At 34.1% G+C, this 19,230-nt stretch overlaps 1 long non-coding RNA gene across 1 annotated transcript in view; it reads right to left on the reverse strand.

The window, feature by feature from the left end:
• Positions 1-7,148: 7,148 nt before the first annotated feature.
• Positions 7,149-19,230, reverse strand: part of LOC145693946 (uncharacterized) — a 113,541-nt gene continuing 101,459 nt past the window's right edge. Inside the window, exon 3 of the long non-coding RNA XR_014132858.1 lies at positions 7,149-7,290. This is a non-coding gene — a long non-coding RNA (uncharacterized LOC145693946). The remainder of the gene's footprint in view (positions 7,291-19,230) is intronic.

The following is a 19,230-nucleotide window of genomic DNA, read 5'->3' on the forward strand; positions in this document are numbered from 1 at the left end:
AAATGTTAGTCTATCTATACCAAAATAAAATCTATACCAATCATTAAGCTTATTATGCAGATAAGATTTTTAACTAAGCAGCCGTCTGCATTCTTTCAGGGTTGGGTATTTTGCCCATCAATAGGACCACTCTCACTTCAGGTGTAGGGGAAAGCCACGACAATACATAAACATAAGTCTAGGCTTGCACATGGATTTATATCAAGTTCGCCAGTCAGAAACGAATAACATTATTTGTAGTTTCGGTCATGCGCGTCGACTATGTGGATGCTCCGGGGCTTCAGCACCCTCACAAATAATCTTGTGGGTGCGACGTACCCACAAGATTTTTAGTTCGATAGAAATAAAATAAAATAAATATTTCTCACTTGCCATTACCAAAAAATGAGCAATTAAAACATTGAGATCAAAGTTGAAATTTCTAACTTCTGAAACATAATGGTTTGTTTCAAATGTGTTTGTGCAAAGACAACCAAGCAACACAATCCGCCTTCCGTGCTTGTCTCTGGCCTAGTCAAAGGCAGCCCTCACAATAAAAAAATGGAAATATGTTGTGAATAGAATCAAGCACAGCCCTTTATTGCGGGGACTCCCTTGAAAACATATAACAAATGCACCCACATAAATTTTAGAAACTCGGCGCGCCGTTGGTTTCGGTAGCCATTCGAGGAGTTCGTCAGTACATTCCCCTTATCAATATCTTCAGTATTAGTATCTTCAGTATCAGTATCTTCCGTATTCAGTGTCCAGTCAAATGCAGGAAATTTACCAATCTATGTCCTTAATTAAGAAGCTAAAGACTCCTATTGCCAAAAGTTCCTCGCATTTTCTGATTCTCCTGATCCGGACTGACTTCCAGTGCGGAAGAGGAGTGAAGAAAGCCACCGTTGTATCATGGCCAATCATGTCGTAACTTGTTTCCCACTTTCAGAACAGATTCAATTCATAACTTTTTTGTCTGCTGCTGCCGCCTGTTTCGTTGTGTATGTTAAACTACCAGTGTGCTATATATGTATATATCCTAGTATCACTCTAATAGTGATCTACTTAATCATGAACTGCAAATTTCAAACCAGGATGAGTAATTCAGCCATATAGAAAAAATACTTGTGTAATCAGCTGTCAGTACTTTATTATTTCCACATATTTACTCGTATCCCTCAAATGCATTAAATATTAAGCCAATGCACTATGTTCAATTTTATTTTTTTTTAGAATACATCAAAATTCCAAAATCTTTAATCCGACACTAATTACTAATAAAGCATCTATCCTCACAGACATAATTTACTCAAATTCCCAGCCACAACACAGTCCTTAAATATGTATTATTTACTGCCCAATAGTCTTCTACCTCTACCAACATGATGACATAGACATTGGAGAAAGTTTGTAATGCAAATATAGTGATAACAAACAAAAATGCATTTTTCTTAATCTTCTGTTTTGTCTTAATGCAATTCATTTGATTCTTCATTTCTTCGTGATACTGAATGGGAGCTGTCAGCATGTAATCTCGAATTTAGTGCCTCATCGTTGTTTCCTTCATGATTGCTCCTAATAGTACCTGCTTCCATGAGCATTTAAGTTAATCGACCTGAAAACTCTGCACTCATACTTTTATGGAGCCACTTGAAAACTTTCCAGTTAGTACACGATCTTTTCTGCTCTGAATGCTCCATTGATTGGTGAACTGGTTGGAACCGTTATTATTTTCTAACTCTCAAGTGATATTCTGAAATAAGATTATCAGAAACTAACTTCCTTGAAGTGTAAGTAGACTGTAATGTAATATCACTACTACACTGAGGAAAAAAGGACTAGGATTTCCGTGTGGATACATCGTATTTACGCGGGTTCGCTCCAAAAGTAATGTAATTTCATGTATAAAAGTACAGCAGGTGGGAACACCATGCCAAGTCTGGAGTTCGGCATGATTGATTTCGTGTTAAAAGCATCTTTCCTCTCTTTCCTTCTCACAGAATGATATGACGTCTTATTACTCTCGTAAGGTAGGGAGTCACAGATTTAGAAAGAACCAAGATGGAACAGTCGTAGGAAGGTGGTAACAACATTATATACGTAAGTTACCACTGTCGGAATGGGTATGGCGTTATTTCTAGATTTGAAATGAGGGTCCCACAATACAAAATTTTCGCTGGACGGTGGTGTAGATCGTCCTACGTATGAAACAACAGTACTTAATGTGGTGACGCGCTTAACCTGGTAAAACCGGCATTTACATGCCGACTGGATTATTCATTTTTCTCCGTGTACATTCGTCACATGAGTGTGTTACATTCTATACTACCACACAGTTCGTACGTAACCTTCTCGTCTGTATTAACTTCCTTATTTCAACTACCTAAAGATGTAACCAGATTAATTACATTGGTGATCGATTGCAAGCATTCTGGAACATGTTAAGTGTCCACCAGAAACTGACTCAACGGACCTTACGTAGAAGGCTGCGCATCATTAAAGATACATGCAATCATAATGTGGTTCGCCCTACCACAGAGGAAACAAAACTTCCCCCGAACGTGGTGGTTTCAGATGTTTTGCTTTACCTTTTTAAGAAAAAGAAATTGCAATTTGGAAGAATCAGATTATTGTCACAGACGCTCATCAACATCATTTTTAAACTTTGTTCCTAATTGCACTTTTAATTCAATATTCTTAAAAAATCAACAAACAGCAAAAAATGGTAGATTTTACAAAACTAAATTATAATTAATTAATAAATCCTTTATCTGTAAAACTGCTATGTAATACTCTCTTTAAAATCCATACCAAGCACTGAATTCAGCTAGCTTTCGCAATTCAACGTATAAGATTATACTTTGACAAATGTGATGAGAAAAATAAATTTCAAAAGTATACGTCTTTACGTATTTCACCACAAACATAGAAAATTCTATAACCTCGCCTCGAGTCGAATATCAAAACTACTGGGCTTTTCCAAAGTCACAGTAGTAGCATCGATGACCGATCAGAAGGAACACCTTGTTATTAGTAAGTACGTATTATATCGCTCACTAATACTACACCAATAAGCCGAAGGTATGTACCTGTTTCATATTTGTCAATGCGTAGTCATGGATCAGTGCTTGGGAAGTTTCAAATAAACCCAACTAAACTAAAAATTACACACATTAAAACCGTTCCCCACAAATCCTATTCTTTCATTTCAATAAAAAAAAGATACAAACTGATCAATATCTAAATTACCAAAAAATGGTTATTGCTATAATACCTCTTGCATACCTCCACTTTTTATATAAATCATAAAAGCACATAGCATAATTACATTATAATGTAGATGAACTTCTTAGCGATCAACCTAAAGAATTCTTAAGGCGACTTCGTCTTCAGGACAAGTAAGTTTTCATTGTGCTTTGATCGTGGACGATTTAAACTTTTAGTGTAAATTAATAATGTTTTTATATAACCTTTCACAGCGGAAACAGAAGTTGAAAAAAGTTAAATTTCTTGAATCTTACCATTTACGGATGTGACAATCAAATTGTCATTTAGTGTTTTTAAAAAAAAGTTTTCTCTGATATCTATCGGATAAAAGTTACATAAAACATTTATGCACTCAACAATCTGTGAAGTTTATTCCACAAATAATTATATCTTGCCATACAGAAAGTAATGTTATACCAGTTAATGAAGCAACGTAAGAGAAAATACACACAATTAATTATGATATTGGAAACTAATTAAGGAAATATATTGTTGCAATACGCGAACACCTCACTGTGATATATAAAATTTTAAAATTTCATTTTACAAATACTATGCAAGAGATATGTGAGCAACTGAATTGACTAGCTTATGATAAGCCATGTGTTGCACTTACATACAATGCAATGTTAATTGAAATATATACGAGAAAAGAAGAAAACTATAAAAAATATTAAAATGAAACTACATCGAGTTCAAATCATTTAATAACAAAAGTTTCCAAAACTATTGAAGCAAGTGATAAAGTAATTCCATAAGGAGTGCTACCAAAGTTTGCTAATTAGAAAAATAGAAACCAAATTAGAATTAATGATTACCATCCATTATTTGTTCCGTTTATTCAATGCTTAGTATGAGTAGGTTAATGAAAGTTATGAAATTCGTATTACATTCAAATCTACATAGATACATTGAAGGCTAAAAATGGTAGATTGATGAACTTATGACATGTAATGTGATATTTGTATTAGAGAAAATAACAGTGAGAATATTATTTATAGACTTTCAAGATGTTTTCGGTATATTAAATCATGACTTTTTATATAAAGTAATCAGTAAAGCCTGGAATTAATGGCAAAATGCCGTAAGTGCCATTATTGCAATTTTCATGATATTTTCAGGAAAAGTGTAATTTCACAATTTACAAGCAATTTGTTGCCATTGTCACAGGTTTTCTCTTCCACTATTCTTCATTTACTCATGAATGACAGCATACCACAGATCTGAGTCGCTCTTATCTGGCCAAGTGATCTCGGTGTCTGATAATAACTTCTCTATCCCGTTGGAATGTGACAAGTGGAGGGGCGGGGATGCTAGTGCATATTCAGTTCTTGGAATTTTGAAGCAGTGTTCGGTTCTTGGAATGACAAACGAAGATGCTTACTTTCAAGAAGTAGCCAGGTGGGCAGTTATTGTGAATCTTAGGCGTGGATGATACAGAACTGCTATTTATGTGCGTTTCAGTATTTCAAGATGCCGAAAGTTGGTCTTTGTAGGCATCAGAAGTTGGAAAAATTTGTGAGTTCGGGCGTACTGTGTTTTCAACAGACGGTTCGGTACTGTTTTGTAAGTTATGTGAAACTGTGGTTTCCGCTGAAAAGCGTTATTTTGTAACACACCATATCAGCACTGCAAAACACAATTCTGCAAGAACACGCAAATCAGCTGGTGAAAAGGTTCAAAATCTTCCTGGAACAGTCACGAATCCCGCTTCGCGTACTAACAGTTTTGCGAATGATATGTGTGAAACTCTAATTAACGTGGAAATTTCTTTATGGAAGCTAGAAAATGTTTCTTTTAGAAATTTTCTCGAGAAATATATAAAACAAACAGTTCCAAATTAATCATTTTTGAGAAACTCTTACGTTGATAGCGCGTACAGTAGAAGTATTGATGATATGCATAAAAGTGTTGCTGACAAAGATATATGGATTTCAATTTATGAAACTTGCGATATTCTAGGACGTTCTATTGCCAACCTTGTAAATGGAACTTTGGTAGGGGAAGAAGGCACACAAACATTTTTGATTGCATCAGAAGTTTTGGAAAAAGTAAATGGCACGGCAATTGCACTGCTGTTTACAAGATCGCTGAGTATTCTGGTCAGAATGTGTAAAATACGATAAGTTCCTTTTTGTCACAGGCGGAGCTGCATACATGGAAAGTGCAGCAAAAGCCTTTAAGGTTCTATTCCCAAGTATGCTGCATGTCACTTGTCTGGCACACGCGCTACATAGAATTGCAGAGGAAGTTCGTTCTCATTTTCCTGATGTTGACCTTCTTGTCAAATGTGAATGCTCCCTCGTGAACAAGTGTCCTGAACTTTGAACTAGACCCTGAACTTCCGCTTCCACCACAGCCTGTCTTAACGAGATGGGGGTGCATGGATTACAGCTATTCTCTATTATGCTTCCAACCTTGAACCCATCGAAAGAATCATTGATACTTTTGATGAGGATGATGCGTCTTCAATTAAGGTTGCTCAAAGTTTGCTTAAGAAGAATTCCTCGACAAAGGACTTAGTCTTCATTGCAATACATTTTGCAAAGTTACCAGATGCTATTGCCAAGCTTGGAAAAAAGAACAGACTCTCGCTAGTTCTCTGAAAATCTTCAATGATACTCTCAACGATCTGAGTGTTGCACCTGGTGACAAGGGCAAGTACATTCGGCGTAAGTGTGATCGTGTTGTAAGCGCTACTCCAGATTTGAGAAAATTGAAGGACATCGCTTGTGTTATGGAAGGTGATTTTGATACAACTGTTGACAGTGACATAGATCCTTCCCAAATTACATGTTTCAAGTATGCTCCTGTGACATTTGTAGATGTGGAAAGATCATTTAACATCTTAAGTGAATTCTTTCTCACAGGAGACAAAGTCTTTCCTTTGAAAATCTTAAAAAGATGTTAATAATTTCAGAGAACAAAAATATGAAAAACCTTTCGTAAGTGGAAATAAACTGCTAGTGTAGTGTACAATGGCTTCACTTTAGTATTTCTTGTGCTTTGGATGTTTGTGCTAATGTAACCGCGTGTGAATAAAATGTGATAGTGTTTTTAAGTTATTGTTTCATTGTTACTACTGAAGAATGGCGAATGAATGGTTAGTTGCGCAAGTTTCCAGTGTGTTAAGCAGTAAGTACAAAGTGCAAAATGAAACATTTTATTCGATTAGTAAACGAATTATAGCCTACTATAGCTTTTACATATTATAGTATCTATTTTTCCCCAAAGTTCATGATTGCTTGTTTATTTTATTTTGCCATTTTACCTGCCATTTTGGGTGTTTATTTTGTAATTTTGCCAGCCATTTACAATTTCGGGCCTTTATTTCGCCATTAATTCCGGATTTAAGTAATCAGAGATTTTGATTTTAAAGTGGAAGTCAAACGACAAGTGAGAGTATTTGGTATATATTTTTATCTAGATCAAAAGTAGAGGGTATACTTATGGCCAAACAGTACCGTGGGAGACCCGGTTCGATTCCCGGCGGGAGCTCATGTAGTTCGGATTCCACGTTAATTAGTAGGTCCACGTCTCATATAGTCTCACTGCTGAACGGGACGTTAAACTTAAAATCAACTCAACTCAACTTATGGCCACACAAATGCAAAATTCACTCATTTTTCAGTATTGTACTGCGTCCCCCAGCAGCAATGTATATAATGTGATTTTGTTAAGTAAGTTTAAAATAGTGGAAAAGAGACTTAAGTATCCTATTTTATTACGTTGTGTTGATGTATTGGGAAAGAGATGAGGACTATTTGATCTTTTTTCTTCTTTTCCCCTATAGTGAGAGTACATAATAATTGGATATCAATTACAGGTAACATTGAACTGCGAATTGCTGATACGAAATAAAATTCAATTTTTGTCATGAGGATGTTTTATTACTCCAATTGCTTTGAATGGGAATTAGGTTGATTTCAAATCTTAAGTCTTCTATCCTGCTAGCTTTCTGGACTTACACTTGTCGATCACGTGAGGAATATGGTGCCTAACAACCAGACAAATCACGACAGCTTCAAAATCCCAAATACTCTGTAATAGAAAAATTAATTTGTACTGTTATTTTTAGCGTGCACATTGTGAACATTTTGACAATTAGTATTAATTTTCAGTTTGAGCTGTGAGTAAAGATGTACGGCGGTATATTTGGCATTTATAACCAGTAACAAGAAACGTATCATATTGACTGTCATAAACTTTCACGAAAATAGTTTTGTAAAGTATGCATTTTCTTATAATATTTATATTAGAAGAAGGCTTACCGATTGTATTGTATTTATCGTGCTAGACTCATTTATCAAACTCATAAAGACTCTTGGAACTGGTGCTAAGCCAAGAATTTTATAGTTATGCTGGTGATTTTCCGATGTCATTCATCCATCTGTTGCTCTTCTAAGAACTATTGTCCAAACCATTATTAAACATATAAACTGTCCTTTGTCTGACAGCATTTACCTAAACGGCTTGCCTTAATCTATCAGGTGACTGGTTGGTAGGCTTTGTGATAAGACTGAATGATGAATCCAATGAATCTCTTAGAACTGTTTAGCTGCTTTCGTATCGTTTATTTTACTTACTAGTAAACTAAAGTCTAAATGAATTTGCATTTTAAGAATATGTGCATATTTGATGTGAAAAAGTCACCCGATGATAAAGAGATAACACACTCTATAACGTCATTGTAAAATTGGAAGATTTTCTTCCGAAGGAGACACAACTGTTCAATGTTTCCACTTTGTAAATGTTCATCAGAAGTCCATACATGCAAAAAATAAAAAGGAAGGATCACATGTTTACTAGTGTATCATTTGATTAAATGGGCTACAAATGAAGTGGCAACAAGATAGGACATGATTTTGCAGCTGCCACTTAATTTCTTCTCTCTAGTCTAGTAAGTAGAAAACCCCTATTTGGTGCACGAGCTCCTGCGTTCGAAGAGTCGTATCGATCATCCTATAGGCGTTCATATTTTACCTTAACCTGTGGATTTTAACCTATATAGTCTCGGTACTAACAATGGATATAAATACAAATCAACCAAGCAAGCAAATAACTGTCAATTCGTTTCAAATTTCTATAAAAATATACAGTAGCCTATATTTTTACATTGTGAATTTTATGTTGAATGGTATGTAACCTTATGGTATGTTCTCTAGTCGTTCATATCCCACCTTAAGCTGTAGACTTTATACTATGTAGCCTTGCTACTGAGAAAGAATGTAAGTAGCAACCCAACAAGCAAATAACTGTCAATTCGTTAGACATTTCTATAAAATATACACTAGCTTACATGTAGAGCAGGATCTGCCAGAGTATGAGTGGGAAAAATTTTACTGGAGCTAAACTCTTGTGATTTTTAATCCTTAAGTGGCCACCAATAATATGTGATATGACTTATGGTTTGATTCGGGTAGAATCCAAGCCTGCATCTTTCTTTCCGCCTCGAGCGAATGGACTGACCACCTGAGGATTAATGCTGAAAACCTGAGGATTTTCCCCATTCACACCCTGGCAGGTGCTGCACTTGTATCGAACATCGTTAATATCCTACCTTCATTTTTAGATTTTACCCTCGATACTAACAATGGGTGTAAACAAAAATCAATTAAGCAAGCAAATAGTTGTCAATTCATTTCAAATTTCTATAAAATATTGTAGAATTCTCTCAGTTTTTGTAAGGTAGAGCAATTATTGTACACTGGATTTCGGACTTTCCCATCACCTTTTGTTATAACAAGATCCTCTTAAATACGAAATGAATACAATAGTTCCTCTAATATTTTGGGTAAGATAATGAAAAGAAACCCAACGACCAAGCGTCTTAGGGCTTTTTTAGGTGAGGTACCTCTCGGTGACCGGGCGTAGTGAGAGCGGTTAAGCTTGTGTGATTAGGTGTCTCTCTCGGTGACCGTGCGTCGTGAGAGAGAAAAGGAACCCAATGACCGTGCGTCTTAGGGCTTAAGAATAGGTATCTCTCAATTGGTCAAACGTCGTGAGAGGGTAAGGTAAACCCAATGGCCGGGTGCCTTAGGGCTTTAGGTGGTTTGATCAACCTGAATAGATTGATACTTGTTGATACGTGGTCCTCTCTTTTATCCTGGAGTGTCGGCTACCCTTGGTGATCTCCGTCTTGCCGACTTCTGGCGATTATGGGCGACTCCTCTTCGTGTCCGTCACCTGCGTTGTTTGTTTGCTATCAACACGTGTAGTACACATGGTTATCGCATGTCATGGAGACATGCGGAACCTTACACCCCCGGGGCGTACAAAAAATAAGCCACAGGATTATTTTTTGCTATTATGAAGAATCTGCATATTGGTGAAATGCACTAAAATGGAAAATGCACTAAAACACTTAAACACAAAAGCAAGGGAAAAGCACTGGTCACTGATATAACACTGTAGAAGACACTATCACACAATTAAAGTGTAAAGTTTAAGTTGAAGCACTAACAGTTTGTCTTCTAACCTAAGCAGGATCCGTATATGATGTCATCTCCCTCAAAGGAGAGGCTGTCGAAGCTCTGGTGGTTATAGTTAGTATTTATACACTAGGTCACTGATAGTAAAGGCCGTATTATATTTTATGAAGTGCGCACGACATTGGCTGCTATTATAGAAAAGTTTCTAATATCGGTCTAGTTCTTCATTAGTCGTAGTAAATGGATGACAGAACGCAGTTATAGATGGTGAAAGTCATGAGGATGATAAACGTAGTCACGCCGGAAGAAAGTTCGTCAATGGAAAATCCTGATTTTCTTAACAGTCTGTATATGTAGTTTAATATGTTAGTGACAATTATATGATTCACTGCGGAAAAGCGAAAAAAAATGTTCTTGCTGGCCTTGTGAAGTCCATTCGCTCGAGGCGGAAAGGAAATTGTAAGTATGCAGACGAAATGACAGAGTGCAGTGAGGTGAGGAATTATAAGAGAGAAAAAAGGCAAGGGATTTGTTGCAATGTGAATACTAAGGTACGTACTAGATTTGATCACTTCAAATAGTTAGCCGTATCATATGCCATATCTTGTTTTCTGCTATTGAATATTGTGTTTCTTTTCTTTTTTTACACTGCCGCGTGAAACATGAGAGTACTCGTCGCGTGTCGCTGGTTCGTATCTGTTGGAATCACGTTATTCTTATTTTCCTCTCTTCTTATCTTCTCTTATCGTCTTCCTCTCTGCGGCGTTCTTCATTATCCCCGTATTACATGCGTTCTTCGCCATCATAATATTGTTTTATTCTATCTATAGAGATGTTCTGTTCTCTCTCCCTGAAAGAGGTGGGCAGGTGAACACTTTAGAGATTATTATTTAATTTTGAAAGTATTTTGGCCGGTTCGCAGTATCTGTCGGTCCATTGTGATGATTCACCGACCCGTCGAAAGGGGAAATAAATTAATACTTTACCTCTATTGTGGAAAGTTTCTTGCTTATGTTTTTTGTCAAAATATTTCTTTTGGTGTTCATGAGCTTTTAGTAAATTTTGATGTACTTTTCTTCTTAATTTTTCAAGTTGGTCTCGTTGAAGCTGTAGCTGTGGGGCAGTCTGTAATTTGCAATCACTGATTGTTCTAGGTTCGTACCCGTACATTTAAAAGAAGCTTGATTTCTTCGTTCCTAATCGGACGAAACTGTTTAAACCAAAAGTGATGTGAGGTAACAGTTTTGAATACGTTTCATGATTTTGTTGGACGAAAAATATTAAGGAATCCTGTAAAGTTTTATTCATGACCTCAACTAATACTATATACTTGTAATTAAAAGCAGGGTAGAACGTAAATTCAAAATTATATATTTCTGCTAGTTTTTGAAGTTTCTTCTCTCTGGGTATTGGGTGTTTGTCCAAATGAAGGAAACGAAAGGCGTCAAATTTTAAAATGATTTCTTCCAGAAAGAAGTGCTCAATTGTATCTACCGTGATGCTATTAACAGCTTTCGTAACTATATAACGAGTGCTTGTTTCGATGGCAACTAAAACGTATTTTGGTTTTCCTCCTTTGGCCTGCGAGCCTAATTATGCGTTTCCCTGGTTGGAATTTTTTGGATTATTCCAACACGAATATGCGCCGTGCTTCTTCTTATAACATATTGAGCATACAGATATTTTATCGCCTATTACAAAATTTGTATTTTTCCTACCACTGTTATTTCCTTTTTTGTTATTTTTTGCGCCCAAATTTTGCCCGTTTGCTAACAACACGTGTAGTACACATGGTTATCGCATGTTATGGAGACTTGCGGAACCTTAAATATATAGTAGCCTATATTTTCGCATTGTGAATTCCACGTTGAATTGTATGTAAACTTATGGTATGTTCTATTGATCAAGCTATAATCGTTCATACCCCACCTTAAGCTGTAGATTTTAAACTCTATACCATGCTTCCCAAATAGGATGTAAGTAGTAATCCCTTAACGAAGCAAATAATACTCAATTCGTTAGAAATTTATATATAATATAGAGTAGTTTACGTGTGTCCATTGTTAATTGTACCGTTGAATTGTATGGAACCTTGTGCTATGCTCTATTGAGCATGCTATAGTCATTCATATCCTACCTTCAGCTGTACATTTTAGCTTCATTACTCACAATAGATGCAAATACAAATCAACCAAGGAAGCATTAACTGTCAAATCGTTTCAAATTTCTATAAAATATGCAATAGCCTAAATGTGTGCACTGTGAATGCTACCGTTGAATTCAATGAAACCATATTTTTGACGGAAAATTCCACAAAGTCCCTTGTCCACTTTTCTAGAATGTGTTTTTTCCTGATTTTTGCTTTGTTAATCCCTAATTTCAGCTGATTTATTCCATTTAGTGGTTCAGGTATTAATTTTAAATTTTATTACAAAACTTATTTTACTCGTTTTCAGATATACTAATTAAGATGATAACAAAGAAATACAAGATTTCTCGAAAGGTATGTGAAATGAACAAGATACGTTTCCGAAACGGGCAATACATTAGTGTGTGGTTTCGTTCCACTAACTATGAAGTGGATCCTACTAGGTATTACACGCCTTAGAAGCACTGTTGGTAGACCCTAGTAGAGTGTTAATTGGCCTGGGTCGAACATTGTATACTAATGTTAGCCAACCAACTATCTAAAGTTATTTATCCAACAGTTTCATTCTCACACTCCGAATCATAAGTTTACTTCTTTCGCAGAGTTTACATTGGCAATTAATTTTATCGCAAATACTCCCCAAGCGGTCCATCACCTGCAATGGTTGGAGCTGTCATGTGTGCTCCTGTGGGAAAGAAACGAAAACATTACTTATATAAATGATTAACATATTTATTTTTTGGTTAAGTTCTGTTCATTAGTTTTTCCGTTTGCTTTTTTACAGTTTGAGACAGACGCAAAGATTGGCCAGAGGGAAAAACTAAGTTTACTGGACATTGAAAAAATTAACCGTATGTACAACTGTAGCCAAGCGAACGGTAGCAGAAGTATGAAGAAGAACGCAATGAAAACGCAAGATGCTGTGTCACTAGATTCACCAGCAACAGCAAGAACTTCAACAGAAGAAAGTTTTACAACAGCTTCATCAGACACAACAGCTTCAACAGCTCCGCCAACAACTATGGATCAGTCAAATTCTACCCAAGAAAAATGCACCGAAATGACAACAAAACCCAGCAAAAATCAAAACAAACAAATGTCTTTTAAAGGACCTACATATTCAAAAGATAATGATACTACGAAAAAGTTAGGTAATCCACTTCCGGAAAAAATAGCTAAATGCGTAGGAAAATTCATAGGTATAGATATGAAAAATTGTACTCCATCGTCAAATGGTACGAAACGTGTCTCTACAAAACGTGTAAAGGGTTCAACATTCGTTTCCGAGGATTCGCTTCCGGAAAAATTTGCTAAATACCAAAACGCAACAAAACACATAATGGACTTATCACTTTCAAAATCTAAAAAAAGGAAAGAATCGAAACCTAAATCTCAGAGAAACCAAAATTTAAAAGGGTGACTAACAAGTAAATAGTCAAGCAAAATGTAAAACAGAAGAAATTATAATATAAATACAATAATCTAATGGTGTGCACATATAATTTAAAAGTTTGTTGTGTGTGCGTGTGTGATTTTCTTGATCACCATATTTTTCTGTAAATATTGTTGAAACTGTATTTTCGTCATTTACTGTTAAGAATGGAAGTACGCAAAATATGAAATTACGATAGGGAGGACAGAAAAAAGTATATAAAGCCTAATATACCTGCAAATAGGAAAAAGATTTAAATATCACCAAACAAGATAAACATGTATACGTGTATGTAATAAATATTTATAATAAATTTTGAAGTGTAATGATACACAAATTTGAATGTGAAACTTAATTTTAAGAATTAATCAGATAACAATTACATTTCGAAATAGTTTCGGATAAATGATTGGATACTAAATATAAATAAAGAAATGTATTGGCTTAAAAGTACCGATAATTAGTTGGATCCTGATTTCCTTGAAATTGGCCGTTAACATGGTACAAAAGTGAATACTGCTAGTATAAATTAGTAGCTTTATTTTATACTCATAAGTACTCCCATTACAAAAGATTTTTTCGAAAAAAATTCCGGGCTTACAGAAATATTGCACCACTAGTAATAAACTATTTATAACATATCGTGTCATCTATGGAAGAAATAATTTATCAGTTTCAACTGTCTAGCTGAGTCAATTGATTGGAAGCAGTCATTTGAATCAAGAGCTGTACATTGACCTTTTTCATAATGTGCCCGACATGTCCTTCTGTTTTCATTCACGAAAATTTAACTGTGAAACGATACTTGGAGATGTTATCGGATCATACTGCCAGGTCTGTTGTCGGAAGATGCTATATGTCTCAGTTTTTAAAACAATGCGGTGCGCCTCAACACTTTGGCATCCGGGTGCGTCAGTACGTGGATGAACAATTTCCTGGGGCATCAATTTGTTGCTGCAGGTCAGTTGAATGACCTGCCCGATCATCAGACCTCACTCTAATGGAATTCTACCTTTGGAAACACATTAAGGGTATAGTTTATGGTGTAATAGCTCGTAATCTTAGTAGTGTCATAGATACCGGATCTAGCACATCCTCCAACCAATGAATTAGACTAAATCTCCAAAAAATATCTATTTTAAGCACATTTTTTGACCATCGTTTCCCTTCTAAGTAGCATAGATACCAGTTTGAGCACACACTTCCTCCCAGTACTTTTGGCAAATATTATTTAATACAGAAGGTTTAGTGCAAAGTGAGATTGAGAAAGCGCATAGGCTTTTATGGCATTTTAAAATCAATCAATAATGAAATAACTATTCTGGAGATTTTATATTTAATAAATCATGAAAAGTGTGTAATTTGTGGAGAATTAAAAGAATACCAAGAATTTGCTCGAAATGGAAATACAAGACGAGATGAGTGTAAAGCATGCCGGAATAAAATGAGCAAACAAAATGATGAAAGAAAAATTGGGCGCGTTGGCTTATAATGTTGTAAATCCAGAACAATTATGTGAAGAATAATTTACAGACTTACAAAACGAACTGAATTATATCAAGGTAAATGTTTTAGAATTTTATATCGACTATAAAAATGGAAATGCTCAACTTGATGAAAGAGCAAAATATCATCTTCATAAAATATACGAGCTGTGGAATAATGCTTTGCCCTACAAGAATTTAGAGTACTATTTCAGTTTTAAGAAACATCATATCTTTATCAATCATACTAATAACAATAAGTGAAATGATTATATAAACGCATTTTTGAAATGGAGGGTAAGGATGATGCGTTATTCACATTAGGAGTATTTTCATAAAACCCTTACATCTAAAATTACTTAAATCTAATTGAGCTCTTCTATTCGTTGTGTTTCTGTTTCTTGTCTACTCTTAGTATATTGATCATATAACTCTTTTAACTTGGGAATCAAATCTTCTTTTCTTAATCCTATCTTATAATGACCCCAAGGTAGAGTATGTATACCGTTATTCAATATATATCTCTTGTCGTCATAAGGACTTAAAACTAAGTTGTTTTCTTCTACTGAGTATACATTGTGTTTTTTGCTACGAATATGATTTTGCATTTTATATAACTCTTTCTTTTCTAACACACAATTCTCATAATCCTCAAATCATAGACCTGTTATAACTACACTTTTCTTTATACCCTTTGCTTTTCTAATCGGATCATGCTGATCTCTCTCTTTCTTTTTAATAGCATACATTTTTCATTTTAGACCTACAAACTTCTCTATTACAACACCTTTCAATTCATCTTTAAATTTTCCTAATACCTTTTTATTAACTAATTTCAATCTACAGTCATTGTCTTCTTTATAATCAGAGGTATCTAAATATTCATACATATCTCTCATATCTTCGTAAAGATTTCCGTTTCTATATGTGCTATAACAGAATCAGTATCAGTCCTTAACAATTTTACCTTGTCTCCATATCTCTTTTTCAAAACATTGTAGTAAACGTCATACAAACATATTTTAGAGATATCTAATACTGCCATCCCTACATAGATAGATTTGTTAAATACAATTTTAGTTTTATACATATGAATAGCAGTTAAATTCTCAGAGAATATTGTTCTATCTTTGAAGCTAGGTTTAGCTACTAAATCCTCTAACAAATTTTCATTATGTACTAATCTTACATTTATTCTTTTCCTTATATTTTCCATAGTTTTACCAAAAACAGCATTATTAGCCAACTTATAAAAATCCTTCTCAAATGCATTCTTTGCTTGTGACCGTATATTAGTATTTAGATCTATATATTTCTTTAACCAGGCTGGTTGTTTAAATGTTATTACCTTATGTATTTTTTAAGCTTCATTCCTTGTGGCAAATAGAATTTAAGGTTTTGATAGTGTAGTATATAATGATCTTTATCATATAGATTTGTCAATACCTTTGGAAGTTTTTTTATTAATGTAGTTTTCTGGAGCTAAGGGAAAATCTGAATGTTTATTATGGAGTTCTTTGGATATTCTAAGTCCACCTCTAAAATATAACCATCTTCAGAATCATCTTTTGTTTCTAGTATTGTTTTTGCTAAGTGTTTCTCATTATATTTATTAACATATATCCATTCAAAACCTCCATACGGCATGTGAAGATTCATCGCCCAAAAATACTCGTTATTTGCATCCATGTACGTTATAGAAGAGTTTTTAATTCTTCTCATAGATATCTAACTATTTATTATTAGCAACTGCATATCCATTCAAAACCTCCATACGGCATGTGAAGATTCATCGCCCAAAAATACTCGTTATTTGCATCCATGTACGTTATAGAAGAGCTTTTTAATTCTTCTCATAGATATCTAACTATTTATTATTAGCAACTGCATATCGATTTGAACATTGAGAAATTCCACCTATTACACTTTTCTCTTTAAATAGTAATTTGTCATAGTCAGTCAATAATTCTTACTTTTGTTTTGTCATTTTAACATTGCATCCCAGAAAAAAACAGGACCGGTAAGATACCAGGCTGGATCTAATTTATATGTTTTAAGAGCTGTATCTCTGAAACTTTCAATAATATCTATTAGTTGAAGAACATCTGTCTTATTACAAAATCGAGTATATTCACTTCGTGTTTTTAAATTAAACTCTTTACAGAATTTTACATGATGGTTATAACGCTTAATACTCATTTCCTCTCCGGTTAATCTGTTTCTAAATTGGTCTCTAGATATTGGAACTGGTTCCTCTAACTTTTCCTTAGAATCAACAAAATCATATGGATAATCCTCTTTAGTACGAGCTAATTCAAGCTGATTGTTTGGGAAAAACTTTGATGTTTCTGAAAATTGTTCTAGCTTTAAATTCTTTGCTAACTCTGCTAAGCCTTTTAGTAAAAATCTGAATGAATCAATGAATCTAAACTTGATAGATCTATATTTTCCTTTTGCATCCTTATACCGCATGGTTTTTGAGAATATAATGTAGTTTTCTTCAGTGTTACCTTTTACATCTATTTTTTATTTCTCATTCCCACCTCCTAAATTTTTTTATAAATAAATGTGCATCATACCTAGAGAGATTGTGGAAATATACAGGAATAAATCTTGGATTTGTATATTTTATATTACAATAAGAATGAGCAGCACCTTTAAATTTGCCTGTTAAATGATCATGATCATATACTTTTGTTTTACATGCATCTTTACTATTTTTAAGCTTTTTACATTCTTTCTTACATTCTACTAGGACTTCTTTTATCTCTTTTCACTGCTCTTTTATCTCTGTTATGCTATCATCCTCCTCGTCCGCTATTTTAAAATGATGTTCTTCTTCCAAGTGTTTAGCTCCTTCTTTTATCTTTTTCTTTAAATATTCAATTTTAATCTTTAAGCTTTCTATTTTCTTCACTAATAAACGTGGCAGAGCTTCAAGACTTCCTTCACAATTATGACATATTGTAGCTGATTTATATATCTCTTCTTCTTCCTCAGAAAATGGAGTCATAGGTGTATAACTATCAATATCTTTGCTATTTTGATTGCTTCTTCTGTTAACCTTTTTATAAGCTCATCTGCTACATTATACCCTATGTATTCTACTGGTTCACTTTTATAGGAATCCAAAGTGCTTTTAACATAGTAAGTAAAACTATTAGGTTCATGTAGTTGATAAGCATTTGAGTAGGATCTTTCAGGATCAGGTTGGCATGCACTTATTCTTCTTAGTATTGATTCTAAGTCTGCTATTATTGTGAATGGTATTCTTAAAGAACGCTTATCATCTTATTCCACTCTCTAGGCAAAATGATCTTAGCAGCAGAATGTAAACCACAGTAGTCTTCATGCCGTTTTAATAATTCTTCTGATTCAAAATGCTTAGCTAAACATCCCTCATATAAAAATCTCTTATGTTCATATTTTGTTATTTGACTTCCAACAAGCTTCCATAAATCTTTAATCAAACAGTAATGTGTTTTAACTCTTTTCTTAAAATACAAAAGACGAATATGATTTTCCTTTCTTTCTTTGGGTATTCTAAGTGTGTAGATTTAGATGATAAAGACACTGATAGATATATTAGCTCTATTTTCAAATTTTGCTATATCAGTAATTTGTACAGCAAAGGGAATATCTTTAAAATATTTATCCAATTCTTGCTCATATTGTCTAGGAACTTTCTGTGGATTTCTGTCAACAGAATGTAATGCTCTTAGAACAGACCATAAGAAGCATTTTTGATCTTTGTTTTGAATATTAATGCATGCTTTTCTTTTTTGAATTGTTTCTGGAATTTCTATATATAATGATCCATTTGCTACTCTTTTGTTAATTTTTAGCTCAAGGTAGTCAACAGAATGCAAAGTCCAACCTAACCCATTCCTTGAAACTCTTCCATCTCTGCCCTAATTTTTCTAGTTGCATTTTTATAATACTCATTTAGATCAGTGAATTGAAGTATAATTTCATTTGACGTTTTAAAATTATGTTCTCGAATCTGCTTATCTTTTTTGAAGCTGCATGTAAATGACATATTTACCTTAAGTACATTAAAATATTTAAATCCATTTTAATCATATTTTTAACTGGTTTGCTAATTGAACGTAGGAATTTGGAAGGATCTTTATATCCACCGGTGTTTTTTTTTTTTTTTTGAAAGTATGTAATCTATATATAAATCAAGTTTCTTTTAGTTCAACACTTATATTCACTCTTATAGGCTTCGGTTCTCCAAAACTCTCTTGTTTAAATGGAAACGGTTTTAAAGCTCTCTTCCTACCTAATCTCTTAGGTTTTGGTTTTCCAAAGATGTCTTCTTGAAACGGAAATGCTTGGTTAAATTTTAATCTGTTTTGCTCATCTTTATGTTTTTTAGTACGGTCAATAAGTTCTGCTTTTCTTAATCGGGAATAACCTTTTATCCCCTTTCCTTTACATAAGTATTTTAATTCATTAGCTGTATGTTTAATTAAATTACTC

Source organism: Thermobia domestica, chromosome 9, assembly GCF_964235325.1.
Source record: "Thermobia domestica chromosome 9, izTheDome1.hap1.1, whole genome shotgun sequence".
In the NCBI taxonomy this organism is placed as follows: domain Eukaryota; kingdom Metazoa; phylum Arthropoda; class Insecta; order Zygentoma; family Lepismatidae; genus Thermobia; species Thermobia domestica.